Source organism: Ursus maritimus, unplaced genomic scaffold, assembly GCF_017311325.1.
Source record: "Ursus maritimus isolate PB19 unplaced genomic scaffold, ASM1731132v1 scaffold_6, whole genome shotgun sequence".
NCBI lineage: Eukaryota > Metazoa > Chordata > Mammalia > Carnivora > Ursidae > Ursus > Ursus maritimus.
The window spans coordinates 14,476,178-14,492,441 of record NW_024426774.1 but is presented as its reverse complement, the minus strand read 5'-3'; positions in this window follow the sequence as shown (position 1 = coordinate 14,492,441).

Sequence of the window (16,264 nt, the reverse complement as noted above, 5' to 3'; positions counted from 1 at the left end):
GGTAGGAGCCCAGGACCCCAGTGACAGTTTCTCTGGACTGCCTAACCCTGAACTTCTTTTTACAAGAGTGAGAAATCATCTTTCAAATTTTTTGAGCCACTGCATGTTAGGGCTTTCTGTGATGAGCACCCAAAACTAATCCTAATTAAACAGTGGCCTCCTTTTTAATCCAACTCTCCTGTATTACTGATTCCATAGTCATCCTTTGAGACTTACCATCTCTGTTCAAACTCTCTCAAAAATTTTTCCTCTCCATGCACTATCTTGTATTATTTCAATTTTGTCTCTTCAACTTACAACATTTCACCTGTTATTCAATTGTAACATGACCTCCAAACTACTGAATAATTTACTTTCTCCCATCCATAGATCTCTCCTTTCTTTACTTCCCTCTCAGTAATGCTTAACTTCCACATATAAATTCCTTAAATATTTTCACAATACCCTGATTTTTTTGGCATTACTTTCTTTTGTTACTCCTGCTGACAAAACCTCTGCCACTGCTGAGTCCAAACTTCTCTGCTTGATCTGGGACTCCAGAACACAGCTGGAGAAAAAGAACACAGCTTAACAGAGTATGGGGTATGCACACGCACACGTGTGTGTGTGTTCAATACTCTGGTTTGGACCTGCTTGTATATTAACCGCCTTGGCATCTCCATGTTGGTGTCTCCAAATACTCATACTCAAAATATCCTAAATTGAGCTTAAAATCTTTATCCCACATGCCTGCTCCTCTGCTACTGTTTCCTATTTCAGTAAATGGTACAACCATCCACTTAGTTGTTTATCTAGAAACCTAGGAGTTACCTTGACACCTCCCTTTTCCTCCGTAACTAATCAATGTACCAAATGCTGTTGATTCTACTTTCTAATTACCTTTCATATGCATCCATGTATCTCCCTCATGGTACAAATCCTTTAGCCAAGCTTCTTCCATCCTTTACCCATGTTTCTACGTAGTCTACTAATTCATATCTCTGTGTCTACTCTTGCCATCCAACTGCAACCACTGCTTATCCAGAACCCTGGTTGTTTTTCTTTGACTTTGTATTACTACTACTACTAAAAGATGCAGAAAATCAGATATAATAATAAAATAAAAACCATATAGATGTACCTAGATATATGCATGTGTGTTACTTTGAAATGGCTCAGAAAAAAAAATTGCAGGTATCGTGACATTTTGTCTCTAAACACTTAAGTACATATGTCCAGAAAAGTAGGAATATGCTTCTACATAACCACAACACTATTTCTATACCTAAGAAAATTAAAAATAATACCCTACTATAATTTAGTAACTAATCTATAATAAAATTTCCCATATTGTCTCTAAAATTTCTTTTATTGCCATTCCTTATGAAGCCAGGAACAAATCAAGGATCATTTTTGCATTTGATTGTTGAGTCTCTTAACATTTAAAAAAAAATCCTCTTTCATCCCCACCCCCACATACACCTTTTTGATGACAAAGAATCTTTCTTTTTCTTCCTTTCTTTCTTTCTTTCTTTCTTTCTTTCTTTCTTTCTTTCTTTCTTTCTTTTCTCTTTCTCTCTTTTTCTTTTCTTTCTTTATTGTATTATGCAATTTTTATTTTATTCTTTCTTTTTTATTATTATTATGTTCAACTAGCCAACATATAGTACATCATTAGTTTTTGATGTAGTGTTCAACGATTCATTAGTTGCGTGTAACACCCAGTGCTCATCACAATACGTGCCCTCCTTAATGCCCATCATCCAGTTACCCTATCCCTCCATCCCCTTCCCTTCTGTAACCCTCAGTTTGTTTCCTGGAGTCCAAAGTTTCTCATGGTTTGTCTCCTTCTCTGATTTCTTCCGATTCAGTTTTCCCTCCCTTCCCCTGTGGTCCTCTGTGCTATTCCTTATGTTTCACATATGAGTGAATGAAACTGGACTATTCTCTTACACCATACACAAAAATAAGCTCAAAATGGATGAAAGACCTAAATATGAGACAGGAATCCATTAAAATCCTAGAGGAGAACATAGGCAGTAACCTCTTCGACATTGGCCAGCAACTTCTTTCAAGATGTGTCTCTAAAGGCAAGGGGAACAAAAGCAAAAATGAAGTTTTGGGACTTCATCAAGGTAAAAAGCGTCTGCGCAGCAAAGGAAACAGTCAACAAAACTAAGAGACATCCCACGGAATGGGGGAAGATATTTGCAAATGACATTACAGATAAAGGGCTGGAATCCAAGATCTGTGAAGAATTTCTCAAACTCAACACCCCAAAAATAAATAATCCAGTCAAGAAAAAGTGACATTGAATTTCTGGGGAAAATAGGCCAGTTGTGTAGTGTGATGTTCCATGTTCTAGACTTGCCTGTTTCCTCATGTTGATTAGGGGATTTTTTTTTTTAATGCAAATTTGATCTGTAACACTCCTGCTTCACTGGTTCCCAGTCGCTCTTAAGATCAAGTCAACAAAAACTTGGTGAAGTCTGCAGAACCCACAGTGACCTGGGAAGCCTTCCCCCCCGCCCCTGCCGACCCCCTACCTCCTCTAGCTCCACTCTCTTCCTATTTATTCTTTTCCAAGACTTCTGGCCTCCTCTCTTTTTTGCAAATACTCTTATCTCTTTCCACTCAGGACACGGGGCATCATTTCTGTCTGGGAAGCTCTTTTACCCCCACTTTGCCTGCTTGGATTGTAGTCATACTTCAGGATTCGTCTTTAGATAAGTCCTTTCTGACCAACAAAACTGGGATATACCTCCCTTTGTATATGTTCTCAGAAGTCTCAAAAGTTTCTCTCCATGGCACTTAGCATAGTTTCATTTAATTAGTTATTATTAATGATTTCACATCTACCTCCCTCACTGGACTGTAAATTCTATGAGGATGGGGGCCATTCCTCTCGTTACTTTTGGATCCCCAACACTCATTACAGAGCTTAGCTCATAGTAGTTGATCAAAAATTTGAGCAGGTTTCTTTCTCTATGGCTAAATTGCTTTGTCTATAAAATGTGAATAATAATAATGCCTACCCTACAGGCTTTTAAGCATAAAGAAGATAAACTCAATAAAGCCCTTAACACAAAAACTGGAAAATAGGAGGCTGGGAAATAGAAATTCATGGTAATGAATTTACTACTTCTGAAAAAATGCCATTTTTCAGAATTACAAAAGGTTGACTACATGGAGATCATGTGCCATTTGTACATGAACAATTTGTAATTTAGAATGTTCACAATGTCTAAAACAAAGTGGTTGTTCAACTAAAATGCGTATTTCAATTTCTCTTGTTTGATGGGCTCAGCTGTCACACAATCCTTCTTTGGTCGGTATTTCAGAAGAAATACCTATAATCTGTGTTAGGAGAATAAGAGACAAGAAAGTAGGAGATGGTTTGCTATTGCATAGTTTAATTTGTGTATTTATGTGATTGCCAGGAATATTATATTCATGGTAATTCCTCAATGATTACATTCATTGATTATTTTGACATGCAATTGACTTATCTCTTGGAGAAAAATAACACATTTTTAATTTTGCTTAGTTTTGCACTGTGTCAAAATCTCTTTTAAAGTTGAGTGCACAGGGACAAATGAGTGACTTTTGAAGATAGATGTGCTCGACTACATACAGTTTCTTCCCCCAATTTCCCTCTCCTCAGGTGGGAGAATTTGTAGGTAGCCTGATGCCATTGCTTGGCACCAGGGTGCGGAATCCCAAACACGTGGAACAGTTAAAAACCTGCTTCCATTAATGATTTCATTGCCTCAACTCAACTCCATTTGTAATGTAAATCCTTCAGAAGTGCTTTCTTAGAAGAAAAGTCACACGCTGGAGGGAGCGTCACCTTCGCAATCAGCACCCCTTTTAGCTCCTAATGTGGAACATATGGTGGTTGAAGAGGTTACAGAGTTACAGAAATGTCATTACAGAATTTCTCTATGTTCACATGTATCATCTGTCACGTAATTGTTTGTTTTACAGCCCATACCTATAATGGGCTAAGTGGGGACTATTTATATCAGTTAACAATGAGTGCCTTTAATTAGTATTTCATGCAACTGGAACATGTTAAGAAAGCTGACACAAATCTGGCTGGGTCGGGAGATTCCATGTGAATTTCATTACGGAATTGCTAAGATACTACGGTTGCACAGGTACCAAGGTTTCTACCTCATAAATGCTCTGGAAATTCAGCATGTGTGAAAATGACAAACCATCACATTGGGTCTCACTCAGCTGATGGGCATGTGGAACTTGTCCACTCTGTACCCAAACCCCAAATTCCTCATGCTAGCCCATGCAGGGGCCTGCACAGGCATGCAGAGAACATGTTACAGAGCCCGAGCAAACCTTGGGAAAGAATGCCGGAAAAAGAAAGAATGAGCAAAGCCTTCATGGTACAAGTGCTTAGTGCTAAGTGAGAGGTTGGCAGTTAGATAAAGTAGTTTTGTTAACCATTTACAAATTGCTTCATTTTTCCCATTCTCATTTTTAGACCCTTTTATTGAGTCAGACACCTCATCAACATCCTAGATGCACTAAAGCAGAACTGGTTTTGGTAGACAATGAAGACATAGTTACATGTCTAGACCTATAAGAAAGTGTCTCCAATTAAAATATTGAAGAAGATAGCCGTGTCAGCAAGCCATCCTTTAATTCCTTTGAAAAGGAGTCCCCACCTTACAACTACAATAGAGGCTGGCGGGCCGTTCTAAACAAACTCTGAGCAACTCCACGTGATGTGCCCTCTCTCCCTTTTAGGATTTTGTGAGGTATGCACAGTATATTCAATCTGTCATCTTGGTTTACAGAATCAGACAACATTTTCACATGTTGATCTCAACTTCACAAAGAATGCTAATTGTTTTGTCAAACGAAAATGAATTTTTAAACAGTCAAGTTTTATATATATATAGTGATTTACGACTTGGTGGGAAAATGATCCTGTTTTTTTGACAATGTGGTCAGTGTTACAGAAATCAGTAATAGACTTTCCAGTGTTTCCTGTGACATCTTTAAAGTACTGCTTAGTCGTAACTGATGGAAGTTTTCTGGGGGGTATATCTTGCCATCCGAGGCTGCTCATGTGCGACAGAGTGTCTTTGGTTGGTGAATATACCCAGACTACTGAACATCTCCATCAGAGAAAATCCTGGCATCTGAACCACTAGAAGATTACAAGCAGGTCTCTGTTTCCGGTGACCCACGTGAACCCGAGGCGCACAGATGAGGACAGTGGTCGCTAGTGAAGGTGCGTCGCCCCGCCTGACCGCAATCTCCAGGGGTCTTATTCATCGCTGTTCTCCTCAGTGTCCTTTCCTGGGACAGTGAGTAGGCGAACACCTAGTGCGCATGTCCTTACCACATCTTTGGCCATGACTGTCTCCTTGGAAGTCTTTTGCTATGGATTTTATTCATTCTCAGAGAAAGCCATGGGCTTCTCTTATCTGTGTCAACAGCTAGATCTCTGTGTGAAACTGGATCTCCTCCCACACCTACTATGTCGAAATCACTACGTGCACGGAGTGATACCTGACCTGCGACTTTAGACTACACGCTTACTTTGAGTCTCTTTAGGTCTCTGGATCTTAATTATCCCACACGAGCAACAAACAGTTGATTGTGAATTTTTGATACCATCAGCAACTTTCTTTTTTCCCCCTGGAAGTCTTATCCTAATTACGTTTGCCGCTGTACTTAAATGGTTATCATCTTTCAGTGTTCCACATTTATATATGATGTGACTCTTCTATTTCTCTTTCTGTATAAGAGGTATCCATAGTAACTTTTACACTTTTCGTTTCACTTGAAATCAGATATGAAGATAACTTTCCTTGATTTTTGTATTTTTTTCTAATATCTTCGGCATTTAACACAAATGCTTTGTTTTCTCTACGCAGTTATATGAAAAGGTGAAGTCAATGCTGAAGTTTTATTAAGGGACTGTATCGTATCTTGCTACCTTTTAGTCAAGATAGAGAATATAGAACAAAACAAAATAAACATTAAATATTTCGCATACAGAATGAATCCAGGCCTGTATTGAGCTTTGGGGACTCAGGTCATTTTAAGTCCCCTACTTCCCATAAGAGCACCTCCAGGGTTCATGTATTCCCATTGAAAACAAAGCCTGGAGTTGCAGTCTGCATAGGATGTTATCTGAGTTTTATTGGGTTTCTGGGGACATCAAAATAAATGTCACTGCCAAACTTGCTGACTGGGTGCATGCAAAACAATGCAGTGAGGGAAAAGGAGCAGGTAATATCATCCCTGAGCTGGGAGTTCCTGTTCCAGTGGAGGAGAGTCCCTTGCTGGGCAGGTGGACACTGGGTTGGCATTGGAGAGGCATGCAGAAATGGGGGTCCACCCAGGAAACAGGCCCAAGCCACTAACCTGAATGGCTTTTGGGAAATGAAAAGGGGGAAGAGATATAAAGAGAGGGCTGTGGCTCAGCATGGTGCTGGAGGCAGCCCAAGGATTAGCTCTATTGCTACAGTGATATAATCTACCAGCTAACTGGGTCCCTTTGCATCCAGCTGGCATCTTTGCTATCTGCTGACCCAACTAGATGGGAAAAATTGTCAGGATGTTTTGTTGGGAAACCCTAGGCAAACTAGAGGATAATGGTGCCATGGAAAGGCTCTCAGTAAGTGTTTGTTTCATTGAGCTCTACTCCATTACTCAGATCTCACCAAATAAAATATTCTAGACAAAAGCTGATTAAGATAAAAATATCTACCTACAAAGAATCTAAACTAACTATGATGGCACACAGAATCGCAGAGCTGAATCATTCCTATTAATAAAATTCAAAGACTTTTAATTCTGAAATCACTGAGAGCTGGATATCGGGCAAGTGTGTTTTTCATGTAAGGCAAGAAGAGATTAGGTTAGGACTAATCTCTTCTTACTTTCTTATTGAATAAAAAAATAAAATTGAACCAGGGAGAGTTTAAGTACCATGAAGACAGAACCATACTAACTTGGTTCTTCTGCATGTGTTCGTAAATGTGCGTACACATCGACTAGATCCAACTGGAAGGAAGAGAGTGTAGTAGATACCAATAAAATCCGTTGCCAAAAATAGTCACTAGACATACAGTAGCTTATAAGTTAAATATGCTTAAAGTGGCAGAAATCTATGGCAACCAATGTATTCTATGGGGTTGTATGATTAAATCTAAGTGTGTGGATTCAATTATAATTGCAGATGTAGGAGCGGGTACATTGGCAGACAGACTTACCAAGTTCAACTTGCAAAATAGAGTAACAAAAGCTGGGACCACACCATGAAAAGAATTTCTCTCTGATAGCCTGCTGCCCCAGGAGAATAGTTATTGGGAGGTGGGCAAGGACTAGAACAAACCAGAATATGATTAGATATGGTGATTAGATGATTCTTTGTACAGTTACAGGAGTGTATACCAAATATTTGAAATACCAAGTATAGCAATGTCAATAAGGAATGCCCTCCAGGTTGGTTATTCATGTGCTGACTTAAGACAACAGAGCTCACCACTGTCTCTGTCACTCTGCTGGAATAATTTATGACACTCCTGGGAGTGGAGACATAGAGGGGATACGAGTGTGTGCCTACGTTGATAAATGGCTTCCTTGATGGTATGCCCTGTTTGGACTGGGAAAGCCAGGAGCCGGTTTGGGTTACAAAAAGATTAGTTTACTTATTTAAAATCCAAGAATGCCCAAATATGTTAAGTAGTATCTTAATGCGGCACCACTGAAAAGTCATTTAGTTTTTTGGATTGAAGGGCAGTAGACCCCAGCTAACAGATATTGAGTACTTACTGTGGGCCAGACAGAGTTAAATGTTTTACATTTTCAACTCATTTATTTCTTGCAGCAACCTTAAGAAGTGGACATTATTATTATCTCTTGAATTTTATAGATGAGGAAATTGAGGCCTAAAAAAGTTACTTCCGTAAGGTCACCCAGCTAGTCAGGTGAAGCATCAGGGTTCAAATCCAGGTCGCTCAGACTCTGGATTGCAGCTTCTTTCCTGTACTCTGTTGCTTCCTGAAGGCATCTATTCCCAGATAGTCCATCAACCATGAAATTTTAGAACATATGTAAATGAGAAATGTGGTAGACAAAATAATGGCCCCCAAAGACATCCACATTCTAATTCCTAGAATCTGTGAATACGTTTCCTTACCTGACAAAAGGGACCTTGAGGATGTGATTAAATTAAGCATCTTGATCTGGGGCGATTATGCTGGGTTCTCTGGGTGGGCCCAATGTAATCACAGGGTCCTTACAACAGGGAGGCAAAAGCTTCAAAGTCAGAAAATGAAGATGTGAAGTCTGAACCCAAGGTTAGAGTGATGGCTCTGAAGAAAGATAACGGGGCGGTGAGCTGAGGAATAGAGCCGGCCTCAAGAATCTGAAAAAAGGAAGGAGACGTTTCTCTTCTAGAACCTACAGAAGGAATGCAGCCCTACTGGCACCTTGAGCTTGGTTTAATGAGCCCCATGCTGAACTCCTTGTGTATAGAATAAGTGTGTAAGTTTAAACCTCTAAGCTTGTGAAGCTAATCCAGGAATCCTAATCGAAATTCAAATGTAAAGGAGTTCCACAGAAAAAAGTCTAGGCCAAATTTATGCAAATGGCATTCTAATGGTGATGCACTGGGAAAAATATTCTTGGACTTCCCATCCTCTGAGAAGCACGTCAGATTGCATAGAATCAGAAAAGATCATGACTTACCTTCACCTTCACCACGTGGGCCTTCTTCCTCTGGATGGTAGGGATTGATCTGACCGGAGCAAATAAACCAGTGCTGAGCTAGAGAGTGCCAGGCCTGTGCTCCAACCTGAATCTCTCCCTCAGTCAACGACTCTTCACATGGACTCAGCGATGATGATTAGCAGCCCACGACATAACGAATAGGGCAGATCTCAGCATATTGTGTTCTGAGGTGCTTTGTTGTCTATGGAAATCAATAGATCTCCCATGTGCAAATAATAACCAGCTAGAAGATAAAATGAAAGAGAAAACCCGTTTATGATAACAATGGAAAATGAGATACTTTAGTAATAAATTTAGGAAGAAGTGTTCAAATACTTTATGAAAAAAACTGTAGTCATTCTTTTTTTAAAATATTTTATTTATTTTAGAGAGAGAGAGGAGGGGCGGGACAGAGGGAGAGGGGGAGAGAGAAACTGAAGCAGACTCCACGCTGAGTGCCTGGAGCCCTATGCAGGGCTTGATCTCACCACCCTGAGACCACGACCTGAACCAAAATCAAAAGTCAGAAACTCAACCAGCTGTGCAACCCAGGCACCCCGAAACTATGATCATTCTTGAAAGATAAAAAAATAGACTTGAATAAATGGAAAGATACTGCTCTTTTTTGCTCAGGACATCTCAACACCATCAAGATGTCAGTTCTTTATAAATGAGTGTATAAAATTGATTCCTTCCCAGTAAGCCTTGATTAAAGCCCGGTAAGAACTGGACAAGGCGATAGCAAAGTTTGTGTGGAAAAACAAACCTGCGGGAATAACTAGGAAAGCTGTGAAAAGGAGTAGTCATGAGAGGGGAACTAGCCTTCCAGATATCTAAACATATCACAACACCTTGATACTTAAAACTGAGGTAATGATGTGCGAATAGACAGAAAAACCAATTGCAAGAACAGAAAGTCCAGGAACGGGTGAAACTGTGTACAATAGGGGTGGTTCCTGGGATCATTGGGGCAAACATAACCCTTTTATATCACTATGTTGGGGAAAACGAGAGAGCCATTTGTGAAAAGATAAAACTAGATCCATTTCTCCCAACATACGTAGGAGTAAGTTCCAAGTGAATCAAAAATGTAAATGTAGGGAAAAAAAAGGACACTCGGGGCACCTGGGTGGCTCAGTCCTTAAGCATCTGCCTTTGGCTCGGGGCACGATCCCAGGGTCCTGGGATTGAGCCCTGCATCGGGCTCCCTACTCCACTGGGAGCCTGCTTCTTCCTCTCCCACTCCCCCTGCTTGTGTTCCCTCTCTCGCTGGCTGTCTCTCTCTCTGTCAAATAAATAAATAAAATCTTTAAAAAAAAATGAAACTCTACAAGTAGAGCCAAAAACATGGCAGAATTCCTCTATAACTTGGGTGTGGGGTTTCTACGAGGTGCTTCTGTTTGTCCTATTACTTGTGATATTCCTGTTGTCTGTTTTAGAAGCTGCTCTTGTATGGACTATGTTTGGATTTAGTTTTTGTGACACAAGCTATGAAACTTCTACTAGATTGGTTTGTTCTATTTACATGTGTTAGTATAATTAATATTATATACATATTTTGTCTTAATTCTGTCATCCTATGTTTTTTGTTTTAATCCTTCCTGGAATCTGTTAGCTAAACCAGCCACGGCATAGATTCAATTTTTCTGTGTCTGCTTTTCTTTGCAAATAGTGCGACTTTCAATCCACAGGCTCAGTAGTTCCTTTAACCCTTAAATGTTTTCTTTATTAGGACTTCAGTATATATTGTTTTACATACGTGGTTCTCCGCTTCAGAGACTCCAGTCATCTCCAGGTTAAATGGCATCATCCCCTTTCCCATTGCTTTTACATCGTAATCTTTTCTCCCTTCTCATTCAGTAGGATTATTTTAAACTTTTGCTACAAGCCAGTCATTCACTTTGAAGTAGTCAGCTCTGTTACAACCTGTTTCTAATTAGTTATATTTTCTATATCACAGAAATCAATAAATCCAGTATCACAGGAAATACACGTCACAGATATGCATACCTATATATAGACATACATATCTATATATCTGTGATATAGAAAATATAATTAGTCTTAAGCGATGTCTTGGTCCTTGGCTTCTTTCCTTAACTCTACAAACTCCATTTTCTTCTTCTTCTGTTGTTTGAACATCTCATCTCTGAGGTCGTCTTGATTAGATGCTGTCTTCCTTTTGTGTGTGGTGCACCTTTATCTCTCATATTATCATCAACCTCATCACCTTCTCTTTCTACGATGTGTTTGCAAGCTCTTCCTGGTCTTTTTCATGCTGAAGGGGAGCAGCTCTGTCTAGCCTTCTTCTCTTTGTATTGATACACCATGGGTAAATTCTCTTCAAGTCTCTTCTGATCTTGGCTGTGAACGGTCTTTCCCTTGAAAGGTGCAGTTCAGATGGGGTTTTCTGTAACCTAAAGACCAGAGGAGGGAGAAGAGGGCTCAACACTTTGAGGAAAACTCTCACCAGGACCATGTGCAGTCTTGGTTTGCACGTGGGTTCTAGTCTCTCATCTTGGGTTTCATGAAACTATCTTTCCCACCCAGTCCCACGGATAATTTTGTACAGGAACAGCCTCATGTTGTTTTGTCCATTAAGCTTTGCAGTGTTCCTTGTCAAGGGTGGAAGCAGGAAATTGTTATTTGTATCCAAAGGACAAATAGAAAACCAAAAGATCAGAAGCAAGGATTTGTTAACGGATGTTGTTAAAATGTCACATTATGCCAAATGTTTTCATTGTTAAATTTGATATTAGTAAAAAAAAAAAATTCATTATACTTGAAAGGAACTCTATGCTCGACTTTCTTATTTTGTAGAATTCCTGAGCTTGCATGATCATTATGAATTAGTCATTATGATTTTTAAATGGAAGAAAGTATTTGAAACAAAAATAGTTCTAAATGCAAAATGGTAAAGGAAATTCCCAAAAGAGTACATGGGCAACATTTCTTTTTAACAGGGCATGTGGATGAATTGTAACACATTTGTTATCTTGGAGTGGAGATTCCAAAAATAAGAGTGCCTAGGAGCTGTGGGCATCCTCAGTGTCCCACCCAGTATTCTTGGGCTACTGGTACTTTCTCTGCTCAGTCAGGGAGTTGCCTGGCGGCATTCCCTCACCCAGTTGCACCTTTCTGGTGCCAGCAGCCATTTCCACGTTGTCCCAAGCAAGGGGAAAAGCGATGGTTAAAGTGTCATACTCAGGGTGGCCCAGTATATTTTGAATGCCTGTCCTGTAGTTTTCCCACATGACGGGTCCCGTCTCCCAGAGGAAGGAACTAGAAATCAATTGTTGAATCTTTATGTAGCCAAGATACAAGACTAGGACTCCAGTTACTGCCAATTATCCTCACCACCCAGGGCAGCAAGAATTGAAGATGGACCTCCTAGAGAAGTCTGTGCCTTTGCCCACACTTTTCACATGCTGGGGAAGAAGAAAGTCAATGTGGACTCTCTTCCTGTTCTGGGAGGATAGGGGAGCATGGGGAATGACGCACAAAGCTTTCAGATGCAGAGGTGGCAGGGGTCCTGGCGACAGCACCTGTGGTGCAGGGCCTCCCCCCACCGTAGGGGTGCCCCACAGCACCTGGATGAGGAGATGATAAGAGCCCTTTTGCAAGCAGTTCAGTGATGTGTGTGGCTGTTGCTCCAGGAAGCATAGCAGGCAGTCTGAGTCTCTGGCTCTCTTTCCTTTTGGAAAAAAATGCCCTCCTTAAACTAGCTAGAGTGACTGGCTGCACTCGGGTTTTGGTGCCTTCGAGAACAATCCATAATGTGGGGAGGGGCAGCCCCACCAGGTTCTCAGTGCACCCGTTTCCCTACCTGCTCTAGCATATTTATTTTCCCTTTGTATTTACTCCGGTTGCCATGACTCCTCATTGCTCTACACAGTGGCTTGGGCTCAGGCTGTCAGACTTAAAAACTAAAGATAGAGGCTGCACTACGGATTGTGTGTTTCAGTTATGTGAAATGTCCAGGTAGGTGAGTGTATGGGAACAAAACAGATTAATGGGGGTGTGATCCCGGCGTTCTGGGATTGAGCCCCACATCAGGCTCCTCTTCTGAGAGCCTGCTTCTTCCTCTCCCACTCCCCCTGCTTGTGTTCCCTCTCTCGCTGGCTGTCTCTCTCTCTGTCAAATAAATAAATAAAATCTTTTAAAAAAATAGATTAATGGTACACAGTGTAGATTAGTGTTTGCTTAGGACTGGGGGTGGGATGTGAAGGGACCACTAATGGGTGCTAGCTTCTTTTTAGAGTGATGGAAATATTCTAAACAGAAATCGTGGTGATGGTTGTACAGCTCTGTGAATATATTAAAAACCATTAAATTGCAGACTTTAATTGGGTGAATTTATGGTATATGAATTATTACTCAATAAAGATGTCAAAAAATTAAGACACCCAGTTAAATTTAAATTTCAGATAAACAAGAAATAATTTTTACTATGTCCTGTATAATATTTGGACTATACTAAAACGTAATTTCTTGTTTATCTGAAATTCAAATTTAACTGGGTGTCCCAGATTTTCTCTGGCAAACCCACTCTAGATATTTATGGTGTCCTTGCTTTCCCATCCCACTTCACTTCAAGTAAGGATCACCAGAATGCAAACCACAGAAAGTGTCTTATATTTTTTACTTTTTCAAGGTTTTATTTATTTATTTGAGAGAGAGCAGATTCGGGGGCAGAAGCAGAGGGAGCAGCTGACTCCCCACTGAGCAGGGAGCCCGACACAGGGATCGAACCCAGGACCCAGAGATCACGACCTGAGCCAAAGGCAGATGCTTAACCAACTGAGCCGCCAGGCACCCCTTATATTTTTTATTTTTATTTTTAAAATTCAGGCTCTTAGCTGTACCAAACAAAATCGTGTGGGCTCTTGGAAATTTGTGTCTTATTATTTCAGTGGCCACCAATCTCTCCTTTCTACGATTGTTGTTTTCATTCCCTGAAAGGATCTAGTTTAACCTTCCTCAGCGTATGGAGGGCTGAAGAAATTCCCAAGTTCTTTACCTAACGTATTTCATATATATTACTAACATAGCTGATTAGAGGAATGTGGTTTATTTCAGTGGTCTGATTGGTCTCCCTAGCACTTCCTCTAAATTATACAATCTTGCATAGTTTGCTGGCATAGTTCACAATCATGGGCCTTCTTTGCAAAAGGGCCGCCCTCTGCCACATGGTAGAAGATCAGCTGATTGCTTGTATCCTGCAGAAACTAATGCCCAAAATAGAGAGAGAACAACAAGATTGTTTCTTCCGAACGCATTAATCCGATAATTCACCTCTCATCTGTGGAAAGGGTTGAGTAAGGCATGCACATCGGCCCCAAATATTACTGTAATGAAAGCGCTTTCTTATGAAGACATAAAACTGGCAAAAGACAGTTTTTTTGGAACTATGATGAGTGGGAATAAAATAAATCTGGAGAAATGTATACACTAGGAGTCCATTTGTACATATGCATAAATACAAATCTTGGAACCTAGAGGAATTCTGCTTGATTGCCTTTGGGGAAGAATGGAGAGGGAATGGGACTGTAGAATATCAGATTTTAATTTAAAAAAAGACAGGAATAGGAGAAATTTGTCATGATTTTTAATTTGAGGAGGTGTCAATATGGGTTTCTTCTTAATATTTTATGCAGTAGATTCAGGTACAATGAAGCAGCCTTTCCCAGCAATGCCAAACATCCATTTTCTTGCTTCTCTTCTTGCTCCAGTCTGTGGTCTCAGAGCTGCTCACAGGTTAGCGTGGTTTTTACCATGGGCCTCGGTGGGTCCATCTCTTCAGGTGAGAAAACCACAGGGCTCTCAGGAGGGTTAGCAGTCGACGGGCAGCTCTTATGCTCTCCACCCCGGCTGCATCCTCTTTGGTGGTTACTGATAGATCGAAGCTTTTTATAAGTTCCCAGTTGATGGATCCCACCTCACCGGGCTCTGGGGCAGCCTCATTCCAAGTAACCACTCTCGCACCCTTCATCTGGGTTTCAGAAACAAAAAGGACCTCAAAGGAGAGTTTCTCCCTTCCTTATCGTGGCAGGTAGGTTAACTCAGCTCAGACAAATCCCTTCTCCATAGTGGAAACAAAGCACCATCCATCCGATTTCACGAGATGGGTCTTCTAGGGAAGGATCTACCAGGCAGATTGGTCTGGGAAGCCCAGAAAGACTCCCTTTGGGCACTGTTTAGTCAGTGTCCAAATGCAAACCTTTTGCCTCCACCCTTGCTTTTTTTGTCCTAATTCAGAACAGTTGCAATTTATGTTCAGTTGGGAAAACAAAAGAAAATTCACTAAACCAGAGAACACGGGGAGAGCATACCCTTGTTCTTCTGCTATGAGTATAGAGCAGACCTCTGAGATGAGGGACGAATCATAGCTCTGGGTCTCCATCTCCTCACCCAAGGGGTTTGATAAAATGGCCTTGGAGAGTCCTTCCAACTGTGACATCTGCAAACTCCACGAAGCTGCATCTCTAGAGACTTGGCCTCTGCTGCCTTAGCACTTGGCAGCTGCTCGGAGGGGCCTCGGCATACTGTTGAGACAATGTTGGGTGACGTGCTGTCCCTATCTAGACCCCGTCACTGCTCTGACCAGCTTTGATGGTGTGCCCCAACTTAGAAGCTGTCCCACTCCTGAGCTCTGCTCAGCATTTCTTTTTATGAAGACTGTTTGAGTGTTTCTGTTATACATCCTGGTTGCCATGCAAACTTGGCTCGCAGAAGCCTGAAACAAACCCCAAACACCTCTTTACATACTTGCTTTATGACATTTTATTTGAATGCCAATATAACAAGTTTATAGTAAATGGAGGATATGGCAGGAGACTAAAATAACACCATAGTCTTTGAACACTCTAATCTGAGCTTAATAATTTTAAGATTTTTAGACATTTGTAACTCAACCTATGGGCATAATGTAGTAGTAATGGTACTTGGGTAAAGATGTTATGCATGGAGCTCAAAAAGATTGTACTGGATCAAATAACACAGTGGTTCCAAAGGAAACGAAATCTTTTTAAAACCCTCAAACATCAGTTTAAACTGTTAACTTTAATTTTATTTTAAATTCATGTTAAAGTAATTGCATCAAGCTGGGATTAGGTACCCTCTCTGACTCTCCTCCACAGAGTTAACCATTTCACGTATTTGAAATATAAATATAGTTATTGAAAAGGGGAGGAGGTTAAAAATAGGCTGGAGGTTTCTGCCTACTGTGGTTTTGCAGAAGCAATACCCCGAGGTGCTTCCCCCGCCTGGACATCAGTTCCCCTATTTCTCCATCTGTTGGAAGACAGAGCAGCCCTCTGAGCAAATCGCTGAGCGGGGAGACCACAAAACGGTTCTCAGGTCCTCGGACAAAGTGACATTTTAGGCAGTACCTTGCTCATTAAGAATGTGAGTGTTCAATGTTGGTTTGATGATGCTCTCAAGGCAGTAATTCTTGAAGGGTGTGGCCTTACAGCATAGAGAGAGCACTGGGCAGGGAGTCACCCCGACCAGGCTTTCAAGGCCTGCTCAGCCA